The sequence below is a fragment of the Canis lupus genome, chromosome 35 (genome assembly GCF_048164855.1).
Source record: "Canis lupus baileyi chromosome 35, mCanLup2.hap1, whole genome shotgun sequence".
NCBI lineage: Eukaryota > Metazoa > Chordata > Mammalia > Carnivora > Canidae > Canis > Canis lupus.
The window spans coordinates 3,070,217-3,091,723 of NC_132872.1; the positions used below are offsets into that span (position 1 = coordinate 3,070,217).

At 34.5% G+C, this 21,507-nt stretch overlaps 1 protein-coding gene across 5 annotated transcripts in view; it reads left to right on the forward strand.

Annotated features, from left to right (window-relative positions):
* Positions 1–21,507, forward strand: part of ZNF148 (zinc finger protein 148) — a 119,678-nt gene that overhangs the window by 25,825 nt on the left and 72,346 nt on the right. For all 5 annotated transcript variants that reach the window (XM_072811819.1, XM_072811815.1, XM_072811816.1 and 2 more), the window contains exon 2: positions 15,731–15,866. The gene's annotated coding sequence lies outside the window, so the exon portion shown is untranslated. The remainder of the gene's footprint in view (positions 1–15,730; positions 15,867–21,507) is intronic.

Sequence of the window (21,507 nt, forward strand, 5' to 3'; positions counted from 1 at the left end):
AAATCAAATGTAAATAAACTTTAATTTTTAAATGGATACTATAATTTTTAAGGATTTCTTTAGTTAGTGTGGAATAATTTTTGTGTTACAAAACTCAGATGCATTTAATTTTCTGTTTATATGGTAACTATTGTAGATAGCACTTTAAATTTTTATGTTCATTTATATACTTCACATGTGTGTTTATATGTATGCACACACATGCACGTGCACACACACACACACACATTTTTTTTTTTTTTTTTTTTTTTTTACTCCCAGGACATTTTTGTTTGTTTTTAGAGATTTATTTATTCATGAGAGAGGCAGACACAGGCAGGGGGAGAAGTAGGCTCCCCGCATGGAGCCCCATGTGGGACTCGATCCCTGAACCAAAGGCAGACGCTCAACTGCTTGAGCCACCTAGGGGTCCCTCCCAGGATATTGTTTAGGGTAACATTAAATATGTTTTAACTTGGGAAGGACTTGGGTACTTAATCCCATGAACCTCGGAGATAAACAATAATACCTGTCTAGATAACTATAGGGGGTCAGATGAAATGCAACAAGTGAAAGCACTTTAGTATACCATGAAGTACTTTACCAGAGTATGCTTGTACCATCTTTGAGGAGATCATTTGAAAATTTGCTTGAGTGATCTTGATCATCACTGTATAAAATATGATTGTTTACAAATTGATGTACATTTAGTAAAAATTTATGTACAAGTAAAAGTAAAGCAACTTTCCCGTAATTTTACTTACTAATTTTTTTTTTTTTTTAAGAGAGAGACTGTGCAGGTGTGGGAGGGGGAAGGGCAGAGGGGGAGAGAGAGAATCCCAAGCAGGCTCCATGCCCACCATGGAACCTGACACACAGCACTCCACTCCATCTCAGGATACTGAGATCACAACTGGACCTGAAACCCAGAGTTGGAGGCTTTACCGGCTGAGAGTGTGGTTTACCAATCTTAAAAATGAATTTCTTTTAGTAAAATTTGGGAAAAGATTACATAGTTCCTTGATAGTTGTCATCGTTTTTGGGAGGTGTCTCTCCTCAACAGGTAATTTAGGTTAGTTCTCTCTAGCGATGTATAGTCTAAGGAGTTTATAAAAATGCTTGTCGTAGACAGTTGGTTTCTTGTTTGACAAGTGTTTATTTAGGTAATTTGAAAAGGTCAAGGGCAGGTGAACATTTTCAGTTCATGGGTTTATTTTACTCACTTTGGTCAGTTTTCTTTTAAGAATTTGATTACTCCTTTGTAGGATTTTCATCCTCAACTAACTGGATTAGCTACATTAATTGCAAAGTTTATAAGATCTTGGCCTCATTTTTGTTGAGAGTAGAAATGGAAATGTCCAAGTTCTAGAAGGACCTGAACAGGGTAATTTCTAGGATGGTTGATTTGAATTTGTTGGGCTGTCATTCCTACTGGGGAAAGATCTGGTGATGAAAAATACACTGTTAGACCATCATTCACATAGAGTTCTAATAACTTTAATTTTTTACGCAGCCAGTGTAAATTTAAAAACACATATGTCTGTGGTTTGGTACTCTGTAGAAATTCTAATCATATTCATAGAAATCTCTTGCCTGGAACAAGCTTTTTTTTTTTTTTTTTTTTTAACACATCATTCAGAAAGTATCATTAAATCACAAAAGAACTAATTTAAGACTAGAACTTGACTAACCATGTAAAATTAAAAATCCATGTTTACAATATAGGAGCATCAATAGTTAAAATCTTGTAAGCATTCACATTTCAGTAAAACTAAAAATGGAATTTTAGGGGCAGCCTGGGTGGTTCAGCGGTTTAGCGCCGCCTTCAGCCCAGGGCATGATCCTGGAGATCTGGGATTGAGTCCCATGTCGGGCTCCCTGCATGGAGCCTGCTTCTCCCTCTACCTCTCTCTCTCTGTGTCTCTCATGAATAAATAAAATCTTTTTTAAAAAGATGGGGTTTAAAAGAGGTAATTAACCAAGAATTATAGTTTTTATCAATGAATGGCTTTCCTGGAATGGTTATATTTGGAAGTAACCTTTAAGGTACATGATATAATGAAATACTTACAAGAGAGCTAAATTTTTACTATATTTCTTGATATTTTTATTTCTTAGAAATTCATACTCTTGACAGTTCTTAAGGGGTTTCTTTCTGGATTTTGATCATTAATTCATAAAACCTCATCTTTTGCAATCTTAGTTTTCTAGGCAAAGATGACAGTTGAAACAATTGGGTAGGCTGAAATACACCAGCAAACAACATCCAGATATACTTTGAAGATACTTAATGAGGTAGAAGTTGCCTAGGTTTGTAGAACTAAGCATGGAAAATGTGAAGTATATGAAAAAAGTAAAAAAGTTTCTTCTGTTCTATTGTAAAGTGCAAACAGTTTTTGTAGCTTTTCCAACAGTACTTCTGAAATTCATTATTAGCATTCTTTTAAAAGAAAGACTGGAAATTAGGTAGGATTAAATGGTTCTTTACATTGCTAAGAATTATTTTGTACGTGATACAAGGTTTCATAAAGCTTATAGTAGACTCAGTCATTAGTAGGTTGAATCTTCGAGCCCTTTTGGGGATGTTTCCCAAGTTGAAGGGCAGTATTGCCAAAATCTCACTAGACTGGTTTTGATACCAAGTTCTGCTGCATCATTAGGTTAATGTGACTTTTCTAGATGTTTTAGTTTTGTTACCTATGATAGTGTCGTGTGGTGGTTAAGATTCTGGAGCTTGATTTCTGCGTTGGAGTTACACTTTGTATAATCATTAAAAATCCTAAATATCTCCTATGTGCAGGGCATTGTTTTAGGCACCTAAGATAGATCATTGAACAAAACAAAATTCCTGCCCTTGTGGAGCTTATAGTTGGGGGTAGAAAAATGATAAAATCATAAACAAATAGATTGCATATAGTATGTTAAGAGGTGGTAACTACTATGCAAGAATATGACAGATAAAAGGGAAATTGGGTAAGTATATGTGGTGGCAGGTTACAGTTTCAAATTGCATGGCAGGAAAAAGCCTCTTAAATAAGATAATGTTTAAGCAAAGACTTGATGTAGGTAAAGATTTAATTAGGAGTATCTCTGGGAGGAAGTGTACCAGGCCTAGAACAGCCAGTACAATAGGCCTAGAGGCAGTAGTGTGCTTAGAAGATCTATGGAGATAAAGAGGTCTGGCTAGTGAGGCTCAAGTGGAGTGAACAGAGGGGAGAGTATAGAAGATGAGGTCTGAAAGGCGGTGAAAGTGGTAGTGGTGGTGGTGATGAGGAGGAGGAGGAGGAGGAGACCATAGCACAACAGATTGTGGAGGGCCTTACAGATCATTATAAGGATCTTGGTTCTGCCACTAACTAGTTTTAAAACCTTTGGTAAGTCATTTAACCCTTCAGTTTTTTCTCTTGTTAAAATGTGAGTGATACTAGTATCAATCTCATAAGTTTGTTGTTTGGATTAAGTAAGTTAATACCTGCAAAGTCCTACAAAAAACTAGGACTAAGCAAAGTCTGAAGCATATATTCATTGCATTTTTAAATGTGGAATCATCATTAAAATATTACTTCTTTTTCATTTGGTAACAAAGGAGAATTGATTGCTCTCTGCCTTTTTTTAAAAAAAGATTGTATGTATGTATTTATTTAGAGAGCAAGCGAGCATGAGTGGTGGGGAGGGGCAAAGTGAGAGAGAGATCTCAAGCAGACTCGAGGTTAACTGCAGAGCCTGACATGGAACTCAATCTCACTACCTGAGCTGAAATCAAGAGTTGGATGTTGAACTGACTGAGCCACCCAGGCACCTGTGATTGCTCTCTGCTTTGATTTTTTTCTATAATAAATTGCTTCACCATCATTTATAGCCCATATCATGTTATTATTACACTTTGTTGTATGTATACTTACCATCTTCGCTAAATTATGAACTCCTGTGGGTGGAGACCATGATGTTTATGCATGTCTTATGCATTTTAGGTAGCATGTTGTACATGCATATCGGGTGGTTGAATGCCAACTCAATTAATGACAAAATGTTGGCTTAATTAATGAATCAGTCCGCTTGCTGATATATAGGAATGTTGCCAGTCTTTCAGAACTAAATAATGGAAGGACAATAGCTAAATGGTTCCTGCAAAGTATTTCATTTTTTTTCTTTCTGTGCCATAGTTATTAAAATTGGTATTGGTAGAAAAATCACCTTAATTTTTAAGTAAGTGTTTGGGTTCATAGCATGTAAAATTAAAAATCTTATTTACAGTAGAGTATGGATTTATTAACATCTGTCATTGACTGGTTAAAAATAAATATCTTGGGATCCCTGGGTGGCGCAGCGGTTTGGCACCTGCCTTTGGCCCAGGGCGCGATCCTGGAGACCCGGGATCGAATCCCACGCTGGGCTCCCGGTGCATGGAGCCTGCTTCTCCCTCTGCCTATGTCTCTGCCCCTCTCTCTCTCTCTGTGTGTGACTATCATAAATAAATAAAAGTTAAAAAAAAATCTTGATAGCATAAATATAATGCTCCTGCTTTAAAACATATTTTTTAGTCTTAATTCACTGTTTATATCTGCACAAGTGATATAATTAGAGAATATTTAGCCAGCAAAATCTTAAATCAGAGGAATTGCTATGAAGGAATATTCACTAACTCCTGATGTGAGGGAGAGAAGCATGGAAGAGGAAGATCATAACTGACCTTTAGGTGGTTGTCCAAGTAACTGTATTTTATTCTATTATCTCTTTTTGTACTTACAGGGCCTTAGTTTCAGCTTGATAGGAGAGGTGTGGAAGAGGAGGAGGAATGATAGAGAGTTGGAAGGAGAAGTGAAATTGGTAGATGATGCTAAATGAATTAGGGTTCCAGAGACAGACTGTGGTAGGTGAATTAGAGGAAATTGTATGTTTCCGTGGTAGGGGAAAGGTGATGGGAATGATACTCCAAATTTCTGTTTACACATTTAGACTTTGAGGTTATATTATTTTGTGTATACGTGTGTGTGTGCGTGCATGTGTGGCAGAGAGACTTGTTTCCTTTTCCTTATCACTTTACTGTTTTATTTTTTTGTTTCATTCTCTTTTAACAAGTCTAGTTATGTTCTTTGATGTATGAGAGACTTAATTTAGGGCTTTCAATAAAAAGTGATGCAAGAAGATGAGTAGGCTTTTTGTGAAAATGTTTTCAACAGAATATTAACATTTTGAAAACATTTGTCCAGTCTGTAGATTTTACCATATTCTGTGATGATGGCGTATGTAATAATGTCTTGATTGTGAAGTAAATATATCCAATCAACTTTCAAAGAGACTCATAATGTAATGCTAAAATATATAATTTGAAGAGATTTTTACTTCCTGTATATACTTTGCCATGCTTTTTCTATTCAAGTTACACTATTCCTATAGCTTTAGAAATTCTAATTCTGAATTAAAAATTCTAAAAGTGAAGAGCATAGAATAGTGAATAACCGTGTAGTACAAGTTTTGCTCTACTTGTTTTTAATAATGTCTACCACAATAGTATAGTTTTATGGCAAATACATATTCAAAAAATTAATATAATCGAGAAGGTGGCATATATGCTTTTCTGAATTCTTGGAAACAAAACTTTGAGCCAGCCATTAAGAGCTTAGTATAAATAAATTTTTTTTTAAATGGATTTTTTTGGCTTGTAACTATTTTACTAACAAAGCTACTGACTGGCTGAGGGACTAGAAAATGCTGTCATGTTTGTGATCCCTTGATAAAATGATATAAACACAACTTTGAATATATTGGTTATTTTCTAAAGATTTAAAGTTTCTTTAATTGTTTTGCCTTTCATTTATAGCTTTTATTGATTTGCCTGATATTTATGGATCCCTAAAAATGTGTTAGGGCTACTATATAAATTTTATTACTTCTGAATTAAAAAATTGTGTTTGGCCTCTTCTTTGTTTCTAATTAAATCTCAGTTTTCAGTCTTCATTATCTTCATTTCATATGCTAGGAAAAAATACTACAGTTACATAAAAGAAATTGTATGTGTCCAGTATCAGTGCAGTATCAACACAGGGTATTAACTTTCTTTATTAGTCTCTGTTAAAAGGTTTATATAGCATAGCATTTAAAAAAAATATATAGATCATTTCAGCATTATTAAATACCTTTGCTTTGAAAGTTTAAATACTTAATGTTTTCGTATTTTTAAAAACTATATTAATGTAGTTAGACTTTTGAGCTGAGGGAAACATTACTTTGGGGTTTCATTGGGAAACATACTCTTTGAATAATGTAGAGTATCAACATAAGATTTTAATGAAACACATTTTGTGTTTACTTATTTTTTATTTTTTTAAAGATTGTATTTATGTATTTTATAGAGAGGGAGTGAGCGTGTGTGCACATGCATGCACACACAAACTGGGGAAGGGGCAAGGGGAGAGGGAGAGAGATTCTCAAGCAGACTTATTGCTAAGTGTGGAGCCCGACACAGGGCTTGATCCCATGACCCCAAGATCATGACCTTAGTAAAAATCAGGAGTCGAACACCTAACCAACTGAGCCACCAATCCACTTGTACTTTCTTTGTTCAAATTGTTTAAGATAATTCTGGGTTATTGCCAGGGTTTTAAAGAAATCTTAGTCCTCAACTAGAAATTAAATTAGGAAAAGTCCAATTAGTGTCTCCTCATTTCCTTGGAATATCATTTACTACTAATTTTATTTACTCCAACAGTATCTACTATGGAAAGAAATTGTTAGATTTAGCATATATAGATACTGCTATTTTACTTGACTTTAAGAATATGTCTAATCCTGATTGTTTTGAAGGGTAACCTGTATGTTGTCCTTTTATGGGATAGAGGGTGGAATTAGGAGCTTGGAATTTGAGCCAAGTAATCTGGTGGGATGGGCATTTGTCTAACATAGGGGTAATCCAACATTGTTTTACTCAATATTTAATTTTTACTTGTGATAGATGCCCATGTGCTTGCTTATGAACTGCACTGATCACAACTGTTGGATAGTACTCTGTATCTATTGGACAATCCCTTTTCCTTTTATACCCACTTACATATAAGCATGAATAATATATATATGTGTGTGTATAGAGAGAGCGAGCGAGCATGGTATTGCTATATATGGATTATGAATATCTACATTGAAAGAGTTAATGTTAATGGTTTTATAGGATTTAGATCATTATCCTTTCCCACTTTACTAGATTACTTGCATGTGTTTTTTTTTAGGCCCCAGTTCCCTTATTTTAGGAAGATTGATGATTCTCCTTTCTGTTTGGCTTATGTTGGTACATATGTTAGGCCTGTGCATTTATCCTCAGATAAATGAAAGAAAATTAAATATTTAACAGTTTTCAGGGTATTTACATATCTGTCAATGGCACATAGTCTCATGTCGGTTTTTAATGATCATAAAAATTCTAAAGTTTCTCATAAACTTTGATTTGAGAATTCCTTAAAAATGAGAATGTGAAGGGACTTCTGGGTAGCTCGGTGGTTGAGCATCTGCCTTCGGGGATCGAGTCCTGCGCTCCCTGCAGGGAACCTGCTTCTCCCTCTGCCTGTGTCTGCTTCTCTGTCTCTCATGAATAAATAAATAAAATCTTTTTTAAAAATGAGAATGTGAAAATAATAGTTAACAGTGGCCTATTTTAAGATTTCTTTATTTTTCCATATATTTTAGTAATTGTCATGTTCAACATCTCTCCTTATCCAGGTTTATTGTAAGAGGTTACACACTTAGGCAATAGAGAATGTTACAAGATTTTTTAAAAAGACCCTCCATATTCCTACTCAGGGTTAACGTGTGTGTGTGTGTGTGTGTGTGTGTGTTGTATGTGTGTATCCTATCAGACATTTTCTATATATATGCAGACATTTATATGTATACCTGTATTTACACATTCTTTACATGGATGAGATCACACCATACATAAGCAATATGCCTTTTTTGTTGTTAACTTTATATTTTTGCATATCATTCTTTCTCATTTCATTCCGTGTACTATTCCAGTATTTGGATATACCATAATCAAATTAACTATTAACTTATTATTATTTTTTTGAACTACTAACTTATTTAGGGATAATTAGATTTTTAGGTTTTTTGCTATAATGGTAGTATGTTGGATACTCTTGGGCATGTCTTTGCATGTATTTTAAAATATAACTGCATTATAGGGGGTGCCTGGGTGGCTCAGTCAGTTAATTAAGTGTCTGACTCTTGATTCTGGCTTGGGTCATAAAATCAAACCATACATTGGGCTACATGTGTGAAGTCTGCTTAAGATCCTCTCCCTCTCACTCTGCCCTTCCTCCATTCCCATTCACATATACTTTCTCTCTCTTAAAAAAAAAAAAAAAAAAAATTAAATGAAATAAATTTGCAGTATAAATTCCTAAGGGAAAAATTGTTGGGCCAAAGAGTGTGTACATTTGATAATTAGGTGCATGAATTGCCTAACTAAAGATTATTTTTTTTTAATCTTTTTTTTTTAATGTCTATTTATTTATGATAGTCACACACACAGAGAGAGATTGAGAGAGAGAGAGAGAGAGAGGCAGAGACATAGGCAGAGGGAGAAGCAGGCTCCATGCACTGGGAGCCCGACGTGGGATTCGATCCCGGGTCTCCAGGATCGTGCCCTGGGCCAAAGGCAGGGGCCAAACCGCTGCGCCACCCAGGGATCCCTTAACTAAAGATTATTGATAGGAAATCTCTATCAGGAAAATCTTTATCAGGAATCTATTTCTGTGACAACACTAGTTAGTGTCAAACTTTTTAATATTTTTCAGTATTTTGTTGTTTAGTATTGCTTTCCAGAATTTCATCATGAGTGAGCTTGAGCATTTTTCCGTTATTATTGGCCATATGTATATTTTCAGTGATCTCTGGTTATGTGCTGAGCCCCTAGCCATTTGTTAGGCAAATTATTTTCACCAAATTTTTGCTTATCCTTTGATTTTATTTTTGCCTTTTTAGAAGTTTTCATTTTTTATGATTAAATTTAGTGATCTTTTCTTTTATGGCTGGGGCTGGGGGTTTCTGTGTACAGTTTAAAAGATCTTCACCATTGGTTACAGGACTCACTTTTTCCTCTGTGTTGTCACATCTCTGAAAGACATGAATCACTGGTTTGTCATGGGTTGACATTATTATTTTCTTTCTTAATAATCCATAAAATAGCCATGTAGCTTAAGATTGGTAGTTTTAGATTCAGTGAACTATGATATGAAAAGAGATACAGGTTTTCTATTGCCTTTTATGGTTTAGATTGCTTAAAATCTCAATATATTATTTTGAATATATTTGGTTTAAACAATAAATGTAGAATACTAGCTTTACTTTTTCTCCAGCTGGCTAACTAGTTGTCCCCATTCCAATTATTGAATGATGCATTTCTTTTGTGTATTTGAAATGCCACATTTTTTATATCTGAATTTCCATGTTTTTGAAGGGCATGCGTCTGAAATCATTTCTTTTTTCTTTTGCTTGCTTGTTTGTATACTGTTAGTATTAAGAGAATTCAGTAAAGGAACTGCTTATGAAATTAATTTACACAAGTAATTTTTTAATATAAATAATAGGCATTAGGACTAATATGGAAGGAAAAGTAGACATTCATGATAACTAAAAAGATAAAATGTCTGGGAGCAATCTACTTGAACATTTTGAGACTACTGAGGGATAAGAAAGAAAATTTGAATCAATTCAAATTTATAGTAGTAAATTGTGATACTAAACTAATTTCGTTACAAAAATAAAATTGATTTTTGTTTATTGCTTTAATAGTTTATGACTTGCTGAAATTGTTCCTTGTGACTTTGTTGAACTCACTTATTCTCTCTAGTCTTCGTTTTTTGAGAGTTTTTATTATGAATAGGTGCTGAATTTTGTCAGATACTTTTTTCCTGTGTCTCTTGAAACAACCATGTGGTTTTTGTCCTGTATTCTCATAATATAATGTATTAACCTTACTTGTTTTTCAGATGTTAAACCACCTTTGCATTCAGGGAATATATCCTACTTGGTCAAGACAGATAGGCCTTTTTATATGTTTGCTAATATTTTATAAGGATTTTTATATCTAATTTTATAATTATAGACATTGAGTAGTTTTCATGTGATGTCTTTACTTGGTATCAGGGTAATTCTGGCTTCATGGATTGAGTTTTAGAATATACTGTTTTCTTCTGTTTTGTGAATGAGTTTGTGAGGGATTGGTATTTCTTCCGTAAATATTTGAAGGAATTCATCAGTGAAGCCATTTGGGCCTGTTCTTTTCTTTGTGGGAAATTTTAAAATACTAATTCACTTTGTTTATTTGTTATATTCAGATTTTTCTATTTTCTCTTTAGTCAGTTTTTTTTTTTTTTCTTTAGTCAGTTTTGATAATACATGTCTTTTTAGGAATTTGTCCATTTTACATAAAAGTTGTGTAATTTTGTTGGTTTAAATTGTTATAATATTCCTTCCTTTATAATTCTTAAAAATTTTTTTGAGGTATAATAACATATAATAACATAATCTTAGTTTCAGTCTTAGAACTCTTAATTTTTGTGAAGTCAATTTTGTTGATCTTTTAAAAGAACCAAGTTTTTCTCTAATTTTCTGTTTTGTATTTCATTAATTTCTGCTGTGACCTTTATTATTGCCTTTTGTCTACTTCAGGATTTAGTTTTGCTCTTTTTCTGTTTTATTAAGGTGAAGGCCTATATTACTGATTTGAGAAATTTTTTTCAAATATATGAAATTATAAACTTCCTGCTAAATACTATTTTAGCTGCATTTTAGATTTTGAGATTCTTGTTTTCATTCAGTTAAAAATATAATCTATTTTCTCTTTTAATTTTGTATTTGACTCAAATTATTAGAAGTGTGAAATTTAATTCCTGAACACTTGAGGATTTTCTAGTTTCTAATTTAATTGATATCTAATTTAATTTTGTTTTGGTTCAAGAACATCCTTTGTATGACTTCCGTTCTTTGAAATTTATACGACTTGTTATGTTGCCTAGTATTTGGTCTAACCTGGAGAATGTTCCGTGTGTGCTTGAAAACAATATTATTCCATTGTTTATGAACTTTTTTGTATATACCAGTTAGGTCTAGTTGGTTGGTACTGTGATTCAAGTTTTATATATCTTTTCTAAAATTCTGTCTAGTTATCCTATCAATTATATAGACTGGAATATTGAAATTTCAAATTGTTGTTGAGTTTTTAATTTTTTCAGGAACATTACTGCTTCATTGTTTTGGAGCTCTGTTTTTAGGTGCACCTTTGTAATTGTTATATCTTCCTGGCTTACTGATATTTTATCATTATGAAATATTTGTCTTTGTCTTCAGTAATATCTGTCTTAAGGCCTGCTTTATCTAGTATTAATAGAACTATTCCAACTCTTTTATGGTTACTGTTTTTATTTATTTTATTTATTTATTTATTTATTTATTTTTTTATTTTTTAATTTTGATTTACTTATGATAGTAACAGAGAGAGAGAGAGAGAGAGAGAGGCAGAGACACAGGCAGAGGGAGAAGCAGGCTCCATGCACCGGGAGCCCGACGTGGGATTCGATCCCCGGTCTCCAGGATCGCGCCCTGGGCCAAAGGCAGGCGCCAAACCGCTGCGCCACCCAGGGATCCCTGGTTACTGTTTTTATAGTCTATCCTTTCCCATCCCTCTTTAACTTTCAGTCATGAATGTAAAGTATATCTCTTGGTGACAACATTTTTTTTTTTTTTGGTCTGGTCTGACAGCCTTTGCCTTTTCATTGGGCTGTTTAGACCATTCACATTTAATTATGGACATGGTTGGGTTTATATTTGTCATTTGCCATTTTTTTTTAAGATTGTATTTATTTATTCATGAGAGACACAGGGGGAGAGAGAGAGAGAGACAGAGACAGAGACCCAGGGAGAGGGAGAAACAGGCTCCATGCAGGGAGCCTGATGTGGGACTCGATCCTGGGTCTTCAGGATCATGTCCTGGGCTGAAGGCTGCGCTAAACCGCTGAGCCATCTGGGCTGCCCTTGCCATTTTTTCTAATATGTCTCTTATTTTTATTCCCTTGTGCCTCCTTTAGTGCTTCTCTTTTACATTAATTTTTTAAAAATATTTTATTTATTTATTAATGAGAGAGAGAGAGAGAGAGAGAGGGGCAGAGACGCAGGCATAGGGAGAAGCAGGCTCCATGCAGGGAGCCTGATGTGGGACTCGATCCTGGGACTCCAGGATCACACTGTGAGCTGAAGGCAGAGGCTTTAACTGCTGAGCCCAAGCAGGTGTCCCAAGGTTAAATGTTTTTTAGTGTACCATTGATCTTTTTTCTTTATTCAATATAAATACAAATATAGTTTTTTTGTGGCTGCCATGGGGTTTACATTATGCATTTTAACAATCTGCTTAATATTAACTTTAATTCACTGTCAGTAAAATACAGAAACTTTGCTCTAATACAGCCCCATTTTCTCCCTCCTCTAATGTGCCATTATTATTGTATATATTTTATATTTATATATACTGTGGATCCAGCAATACCATATTATAATCGTTGCCATACATTCTTAGGTCTTTTAAGGATGTTGAGAGAAGAAATGAGAAAAATATATTTATAGAGTCCTTTAGTTTAACCCACATATTTTCCATTTCTGGTGCTCTTCTTTTTTTCCTGGGTATCTAAATCTGTTGTCTTTTTACTTTCAGCTTGCTGAACTTCCTGTAGTATTTCTTGTTAGGCAGGTTTGCTAGCAAAAAAATTCTCTCAGCATTTTTTTGCCTGAGATACTCTTTGTTATGCCTTCGTTATAGGAGGATGATTCTGCTACTTTCTTGGTTGACAGCTTTTTTATTTCATTACTTTGAATATGTCATTCCACCATCTTCTGGCCTCTGTTGTTTCTCATTGAATATCTGCTGTTAATCAGATTGATGGTTCTTTATGCTTGTGTTATTTTCTCTTCGTGTTTGCTTTCAGCAGTTTGACTATGACATGTCTAGGTGTGGATCTTTTTGTATTTATCTGAGATTCACTGAAGTTCTCAGACCTGTAGATTTGATGTCTTTTTACTAAAATAAAATCTGGGAAGTTTTGGCTAATATTTTATTAAAATCTTTTTTTCTTGTCCTTTCTGTTCTCTCCTCTGGGACTCCAGCATGTTAATTAATTGGTCTTCAAGGCTCTGTTCAATTTATTTCAACTTATTTTCTCTCTGTTCTTCATATTGGATAATTTCAGTAGATACATCTTAAAGGTCATTGATTTTCTGCCATTTTGAATCTGCCATTGAGCCTTTCTAGAAAATATTTTTTTTAGTTACTATACTCTTCAATTTCAGGTTTTCTTTCAGTGTTGTTCTTCCATGTAATTTTCGTACATTTATTGAGAATCTCTTATTTTCATAATTAAAAAATTTTAAAATATGCATTCTTTTCACATTATAGATGTTTTGAAATCTTTAAATATAAAGTTTACTTTTTTTTTTTTTTTAAGATTTCACTTATTTATTCATGAGAGACAGAGAGAGAGAGAGAGAGGCAGAGACACAGGCAGAGGCAGAAGCAGGCCCCATGCAGGGAGCCCGATGTGGGACTCAATCCCGGTTCCCAGGATCAGGCCCTGGGCTGAAGGCGGTGCTAAACTGCTGAGCCACCCGGGCTGCCCCTTCCTTATTTTTTAAGTAATCTCTACACTGAACTTTTGGGGCTCAAACTCACAACCTTGAGATCAAGAGTTGAATGAATGCTCTTTCCAACTGAGCCTTCAGGTGCCCCTGTATCCATATTTTTTTAAAGTTTAAATTCTAATGGGACTCTTCATCCCTTTGTATCCTTCCATTTCAGAATTTTCCTGAATACTCATGTCTATTTTTCCAGATAGGCTTTTGGCCAAAATAAAATCTACTTATTTATATATAGAGAGGGATGAGGGAGAGGCAGAGAAGGAGAGAGGAAGAGAGAGAGAATCTTAAGCAGGCTTCACACCCAGTATAGAGCCCTATGTGGGGCTTGGTCTCTCAACTCTAAGATCATAAACTGAGCCTAAATCGAGAATTGGATGCTTAAATGACTGAGCCACCCAGGCACCCCAAATAAGTAAACATTTAAACAAATATGGATACAGTGTTGAAATGTTTTTAAAAAATGAATTAATATTATACTTTCAAGAAGTTCAAAGATAGAAATATTACTGGCTTGTTTTAGGTGAGAAAGACCATTCTTCTTGCCTTACACTATTGTAAAAACTGATTTCAAGTCATAGAATATTTTATATGTCATCTGGTCTCCAAGCTTCCTGTGGAGTATTATAAACTTATGGACAAATAGGAACCTAATATTTTTATTTTTTATTTATTTGGTTTTTAAATTTTTATTTACTTGAGAGAGAGTTATGCACTAATGGAGGAGGGCAAAAGGGAGAGGAACACTAAGTGCAGGGCCTGACATGGGGCTTGACCTCATGACCCTGAGATCATGACTTGAATGGAAATCAAAAGTCAAATGCTTAACCCACTGAGCCACCCAGGCACCCCAGGAATCTAATAACTTTTAATAAAGACCTATATGGTAGGAAATTCCATAAACTCTTGTGTCTGTTACTGTGCTCAGAAATACTGTCAGGAAGATTTATTGTGTATAGCTCATGTTCTCTATTTTTATTTTTTGGATCTGGTATACCATCTCCCCGTGATTGTTGATTGAGTAGCTTCATCTTATTGTCACCTTTTCCTGTCAGAGATGACCTGGCTGATTATGTTTCTATAAATATTTAACAGAATTTTACAACTGTATTTGTTTCTATGGTGAATAAATACATATTCTGTACAGACTAGTTCTATTTGTTATTTGTAAGGCTTGGTATTGTGTTTGCTTCCCTTTTCATAGACTTTGCAAAACAGGTATGAGTAGTACTATTAAATGGTATTTTAATCTTTGCTTTCTCTTTTCTTTTTTTTTTTCTTTTTTTGCTTCTCTTTTCTAGTTTTATTTTTTTATTTTTTTATTTTTTTAAATTTTTATTTATTTATGATAGTCACACACACAGAGAGAGAGAGGCAGAGACACAGGCAGAGGGAGAAGCAGGCTCCATGCACCGGGAGCCTGACGTGGGATTCGATCCCGGGTCTCCAGGATCGCGCCCTGGGCCAAAGGCAGGCGCCAAACTGCTGCGCCACCCAGGGATCCTATCTTTTCTAGTTTTATATGTGTTCTGAACTTTATATGTCTCTGAACTTTCCTCAATGTCACATATTTCTGAAGCTGTAGACTCCAGATTTAGGCAAATTATTCTTTAAAAAATTTTTTAAAAACAACTAATTTAGAGAGAGAGAGAGCTTACGTGCATACCTTCACAAGAAGGGGGAGTGGCAGAGGGAGAGAAGCAGACTCCCTGCTGACAATGGAGCCTGAGGGGGAGCGGGGGGGGGGGGGGGGGGGCTCAGTCCCAGGACCCTGAGATTATGACCTGAGGCAAAATCAAGAATTGACTGCTTATCCGACTGAGCCACCCAGGTGCACCTAGGCAAATTATTCTTTATAAGATCAAGGTTATTTTAGTTACTACTTACCTATTTTATTTTCCTGGTTTCAGACTTAAAAGCAAGTTATTGTACTGGTCATTCAGACCTAGCTTCCTTTTTACAAAGAATGATCACTTCATTATTCATACCAGTTTCTCCATGTTGTATTTTTACAGTATTTTTTCCCTTCATAAGTAATGTATTTTGTTGTATGTTTTTCTTTTCTTTTCTTTTGTAGGACTTGGATGGCATAAGTGATTAAGGTGGTGTTGAGGGTCCCTGAAACTTATGAAAGGTAGAAACTCAACCATGATTTCTTTTTCAACTCTACAGCATTCCCTTCCTTGAAGTCTTCGTTTTTACCTTAGTCTCAGGTAATGTCACCACTTGTTTTTCATAATTATGAATGAATTATTTTTTTCAAATATGAAACCATTTTTTGGTGATAAAATTTCATGTTGATTTTTGTATAGTTTATGGTTTGGTGTTTGTATCTGTTAGAAACTTGGGATTTTAAATTTTTTTCTTGAGAAAACAGTGTTAAAGAGAAAATTGAGGAATAATGATATCATTTTAGATTTTAAGTTTAGCATAGAAAAATATGTGTAGCTTATTATGTAATCTGAAGTGAAATTTAAGTGGGAAGTTGTTTTCTCTTTTAACCCTTTTCTCAGTAGGGTATTGTATTTTTCACCCACCCATCATTAATACATATAAACCTACATTAAATTTTTCAGAATTTCCATGGAAACTCTGTTTTCATACATGGGGAAATTAGACCTGTTAGTAAAATTTAATGGTGTTTGGCATACAGTTTTTAAAATATAAGAAAACATACCATACTGTACATTTGTACATAATTGTAAGTTTGTCTACCCTAAGGAAGTAGTCACGTAGATAATTCATTAATCATTTATATTAGAGGTATTAGTTAAAATATAGACTTGGCCGTGATGACAGAGGCTTTAAAGGTAGAAATATGTTTACTCAAAAGTCCATGTGTAAACAGTACTGAGATTTTTAGAAGCTCCAGAATCATGACCTGGACATTTTTATCTTGCTCTGATATTCTTTTTTTAAATTTTTTTTAAAGATTTTATTTATTGAAGAGAGAGAGAGCAAGCACAAGCAAGAGGACAGCTGAGGGAGAGGGAGAAGTAGGCTCCCCACTGAGCAAGGAGTTCCAGGTGGGGCTTGATTCCAGGGCTCTGGGATCATGACTTGAGCCAAAGGCAGACACTTGACTGACCTAGCCACCCAGGCGCCCCGGCTTGCTCTGCTGTTCGTAATATGTGGCTTCTCTGTTGGGGTCCAAGATGGTTACTGTTATGTCTGTCAGCAGGGAGAAGGAAGTACATTTCCTTCCCTTTAAGAGGAGTTCTATATATTATTTCTACTCATATTCCAGTGGCTATAACATTGTCACATGACTACAATCAGCTGTAAGGGAGGCTGGGAAATGAGTCTTACCTGGTAGCCATACTATTAGGTAAGAAGGAGAAAACAGGTTGGTGGGGAAGAAGGAGGAATTTGTTGTCTCTTATACTAGGATTTATATCAGATTTACTTTCTATTTGTCTAGTTTAGGTTAACATTAAAATATATTTTTTAAAGATTTTATTTATTCATGAGAGACACAGAGGCAGAGACCTAGGCAGAAGGTATTAAAAGTTAAAATAGACTTGAGATAATTCCTCATTTTGTTGAACTGCCAATAGGTTGAAATGATGTGTCTAATATTTTAAAGTCTAAAACAAGGATGGAATTGAACACCAATAAAAAATAAATTTATTATTAAAAAAATAAAACAAGGGTGGGGGCCTTGGCTAGGAGGATCTTTTTGGATACACGTAGAGCAAAATGATCTGTAACTAGTTCCTTCTAATTCTAAAGAGTCTGTTATTCTAAATGTTGAGATAAGATTAGAACAATTTATTCTCTAAGACATTACACACTTGAGATAGTTATTTTTAGATGACAAATATTTCATCATACATTGTTTTTTATGGTTCTTGTCTTGCTTTAAATACTGTATTTTGAAACAAGTATCAAATACTATATATTCTATTACAGAATTTATTAAAGAATTGGAAACTAGTTGTCAGTTTGCCACCATGTTTTATGTCAGCATATTTTACCTTTGGTACCCTTTTTAAGAAACTGGAGATAACAGCTAGTTTTGATAAATTTCTGTACTTGTATACAGCATTTTATAGTAGGCCTTGATTTAAGTTTATTACTGAATAGTATAAGATGTTATAGGTGTTTTTGGTAATGAAGGTAAAAATGCATCCATAGTTCTGTACTTAACAAACAGGGTTTGTATTATTAAAGTGAGAGCATTTATCTAAGTTTAAAACATGTTGATATTAATAGTTAACAGTTCTCTGTTCTGAAATGGGTTTTGGTTACTATGTAGTACATAATAAAAATAACTTAGGTGTTTAATGTTCATAGTGTACAGGGAAGTTTGTTTTAAGAAGTCTTTTTGCTACTCCTTTTATTATACAAGACTGTAGAAAATTCATAGTTTCCTAACAGAGTATTTTTAATGTTAATGTTTGAATTGTGGATATTGGCATAAGATGTGGTGAATGAAAAAACTAGATCCAACAGAATGTAGGATTCTGTTTTGCTTGGACCTTTTTTTTTTTTTTTTTTTGTTTACCACCCCTTCCCCCTTCAAGATAAATTATAGCTGTTTCTTAAATAGTATGAGTTGCCAAAAATTTGATGTTTTAATATTTTTAAACATCACTGTTTTCTTGTTAACATTGTTTTAGAAGACATCAGTGATGGGTATTTGGAATATAGAATATACTTAGATTCTACTTTATTTGAGGGGGGATGCAGGCATATAGAAATGCCTGTTAATTTTGACTTAAATATTTACAAATTATTTTTCTGTGGTTAAAAAAGGGTCAGGGGTTTTTCTTGTTATATTGTGTGAAATGATGGATCTTAGCCTATACTTTCTCTTATTTAATGTCTTATTGTTGCTAGCACTGATCAGAAAGGCCATTTTGTCCAGTTGTCATTGTCATAAATGATACTATTATAATATTTTGAACAAGTAGTAATTTAAAAATCATCAAGGAGCATAGTTTACAAGATAATGCTTTATGGATGCAAAACGGTAGTTACATAAAGGTGTAGCTGAAGGGGTTTCAGAATGTGGAATATACTTACACAAGAAATAAGCATTGTTTTTAAGTTAGAGATGAAACATTCTCTGTATAGATAAAATGATTCTTTTGAAGGATGAAAAAATAGGAAACTTCATAAGAATGATCAGGGCAAATTGTTAATTCCATATTGATCATGGTTTTCTTTGTCTCTTGCTTTGTCTAACCAGTTGATCTTGAGGCTGATTGATATCTGTATTTCCAATGCTATTTTTAAGGTATAATTCCTCACTGACCCCTTACATGGGTTAGAAATATTAGAATCCAAATTAATACAACTGGCATCCTTCAGACAACAAGGAGTTTGCTGAACATGCTTTGGGTCAGAAGTAATTTGTAAAGCCTAGCTTTTCTACTGTTCCAGAATAGGTTTCTTTGAGTAATTCTGCCTCCAAGTGAAGTTTATAGGTTGAATGGATTCTGGTACAAGGCAGAGATATTGTTGATTTGGGCGTGGGGGGTGGGATATTTTGAGTTGGAAATTATTCTTTCCATGGAAAAGAATAATTTTTAATTCCTAAGCTTGCCCACTATAATCTGTTTTAATTCATAAAGTTGGAAGCTCTACATTGTTCAGTAAAAGTTGGATGGAAAATAATAATTCAACCAAACTAAATAAATAAAACACAAAAGGAGTATTTTTAAGTGAGAAATATTTCTTTCATGTTTGAATGCAAGATTTAATTAAAGGTGATAAAGTGGCAGATGAATATTTGTGTATGTTCTGAACGGGAACTAGCTGCTTTCAAAAATTTTAGAGGATTATGACAGGAGTCTTACAAATCAGTTTCACCTTAAAACGTACAACCCTCTTTCTTTTCATATGGGTATATCTTTAGAACCACTCATATATTTATCAACCATGGTTAGGATTATTTTGTTTGATTTCCAAGTGAAAATGGGGAGGTAAGAGGAAGAGGGTTTCCTGAAGTAACTTGGTAAAGATTTGAAGACAATGGAAGGATTAAGACGGTATATGTAAGCCTATGAAAAAAAGAATAAGAGAAATTTACTAAGATGTGAGTAATAGATGGAAGTGGGAAAGTAGCAAATGTAGGAAGTGTCCATTTCTTCCAAAAGAGAAAAAGCTATTTTGTGTCACAAAGTTCTCCCATGGTACCATGAGGTGGGAGTAGCCAGCTAAGGAGACTTGGATTGCTTTACCAAGCCGAGCAATGGTGACAGAGTGGCCTCAGAGTAGGTGAGTGAGAAGAGGAGTTCTGTGAGTTCCTAATGCATTCAGAGCCTTTTCAAGTAGCGAAGGTTAGTATAGTGTGGCAAAAAGTGCACTAAACCAGCTAAGCCTGTTTTGAAATCCCAGTGTACCTCCTAGCTACGTGACTTGGGGAAAACCCCAGTTTATCGGTTAAATAGGGATATACTATTATTGTCCTGAATGTTACTATACACATGTTAAGTGATGTAAATGTATGTAAGTATACTCAGCACATTGTCTTACATGTAGTAGATCCTCAACACATACTAGTTGCCCTTCTACTCCAGGTTATGATAATCTCTGAACTTTATAGTATAGACCCAAACCTATTAATAAATTTAGAAAGATATTTTTCTTATTAATTGTATAGAACTCCCTTAAATCAGTAGTTGCTTTAAGTGCTTTGCATAGTTGATTAAAAATGAGTAGTAGTGGCCAACTTGTCCATATGTTTTGTTTCTGTTAACTTTGTCTTCTGAAAGTTAGCCCAAACAGTCCCCTCAGCTTAGAGTAGAAATAATGATCACAGATGCTTGAATTAAAAGTCCATGTGTTTAATTTCTTACTGAAAACCCTGACTCAAAGCTTATTTACTCTATTTCATCTTATAAATCTATAAAGCTTACTTTTTAATTGCTTGCACACAGTTGATTAGAAGCATTAAATTAGAAGGTGATGACAAGGAGTGTCAGCTGTCTCTTCTGGAAGACAGGAGACAGTGATGGCTAGTAATTTATGTTCTCTTTTAGTAGAGCATTGCCATTAGGTTTAAATGACTAGGGGTTACCTACTTGACCACAATTTGAATTACTTTTACATAGCTGAACCAAACGTTTTTCAGTAGGAAAGGATGGTAAGGAGTGTATGGGCGAGGGACCATGGGGTGGAGCAAGAAACTGTATTATGGCCCCCTAAATATGCCTATTGCTGTATCTGTCAGCTTTTTTGACAGAGTGATGGAAATGAGGGAAGAATAAAACTTAGAAGGGGGAAAAGAAGACAGTTTGAAGTAATCTGGTAAAGTGCAATTTAGGAGAAATTGGCCCAAGGTGGGCTGGCCTTTTCCTTTTTCCCTCTCTTTTGCTGTATTCTAGTTTTTAATGATCCCTTTTCTGGGTAACTCTAAACTTCAGAAGAAAGAGGGCTCTTTAGCTGAATTAGCCCTAGGACGTCATTGTCTGTCTTGTCTTGGTTCTTAACAGCTGTGACGTTTTATACTTTGTCAGCTGCCCACAGCCCCTTAAAAAAGAATATGTCATTGCAAAGAACTCAGGGTGGCTGGTTGCTTTATTACTCCACCAGGCCGTTCTTTTTGCCCCTTGGACAGAGGCTCCTGGGAACAAAAATTGTTTCTTTTTTTTCTTCCAGAGCAGGCTTTCATGTAAGTGACATGATTTAAAGGAAGCATTATTTCTTTCTTCCTCTCTGCTGTGTAATATCCCTAACACCTGAATTTCCATTAATTGTGTAGCTATTTGGGTCAAAAAGCAGTGGCCTTTTTGACAGTTTAGCAGGAAGAGACATTTAACTATTTGCATTTTAATGTAGATTGATTACATCAGTTTCCTTTCTTTACACCTGATTGATCCTCCTTGAAAGTAGCTGAAATTAGAG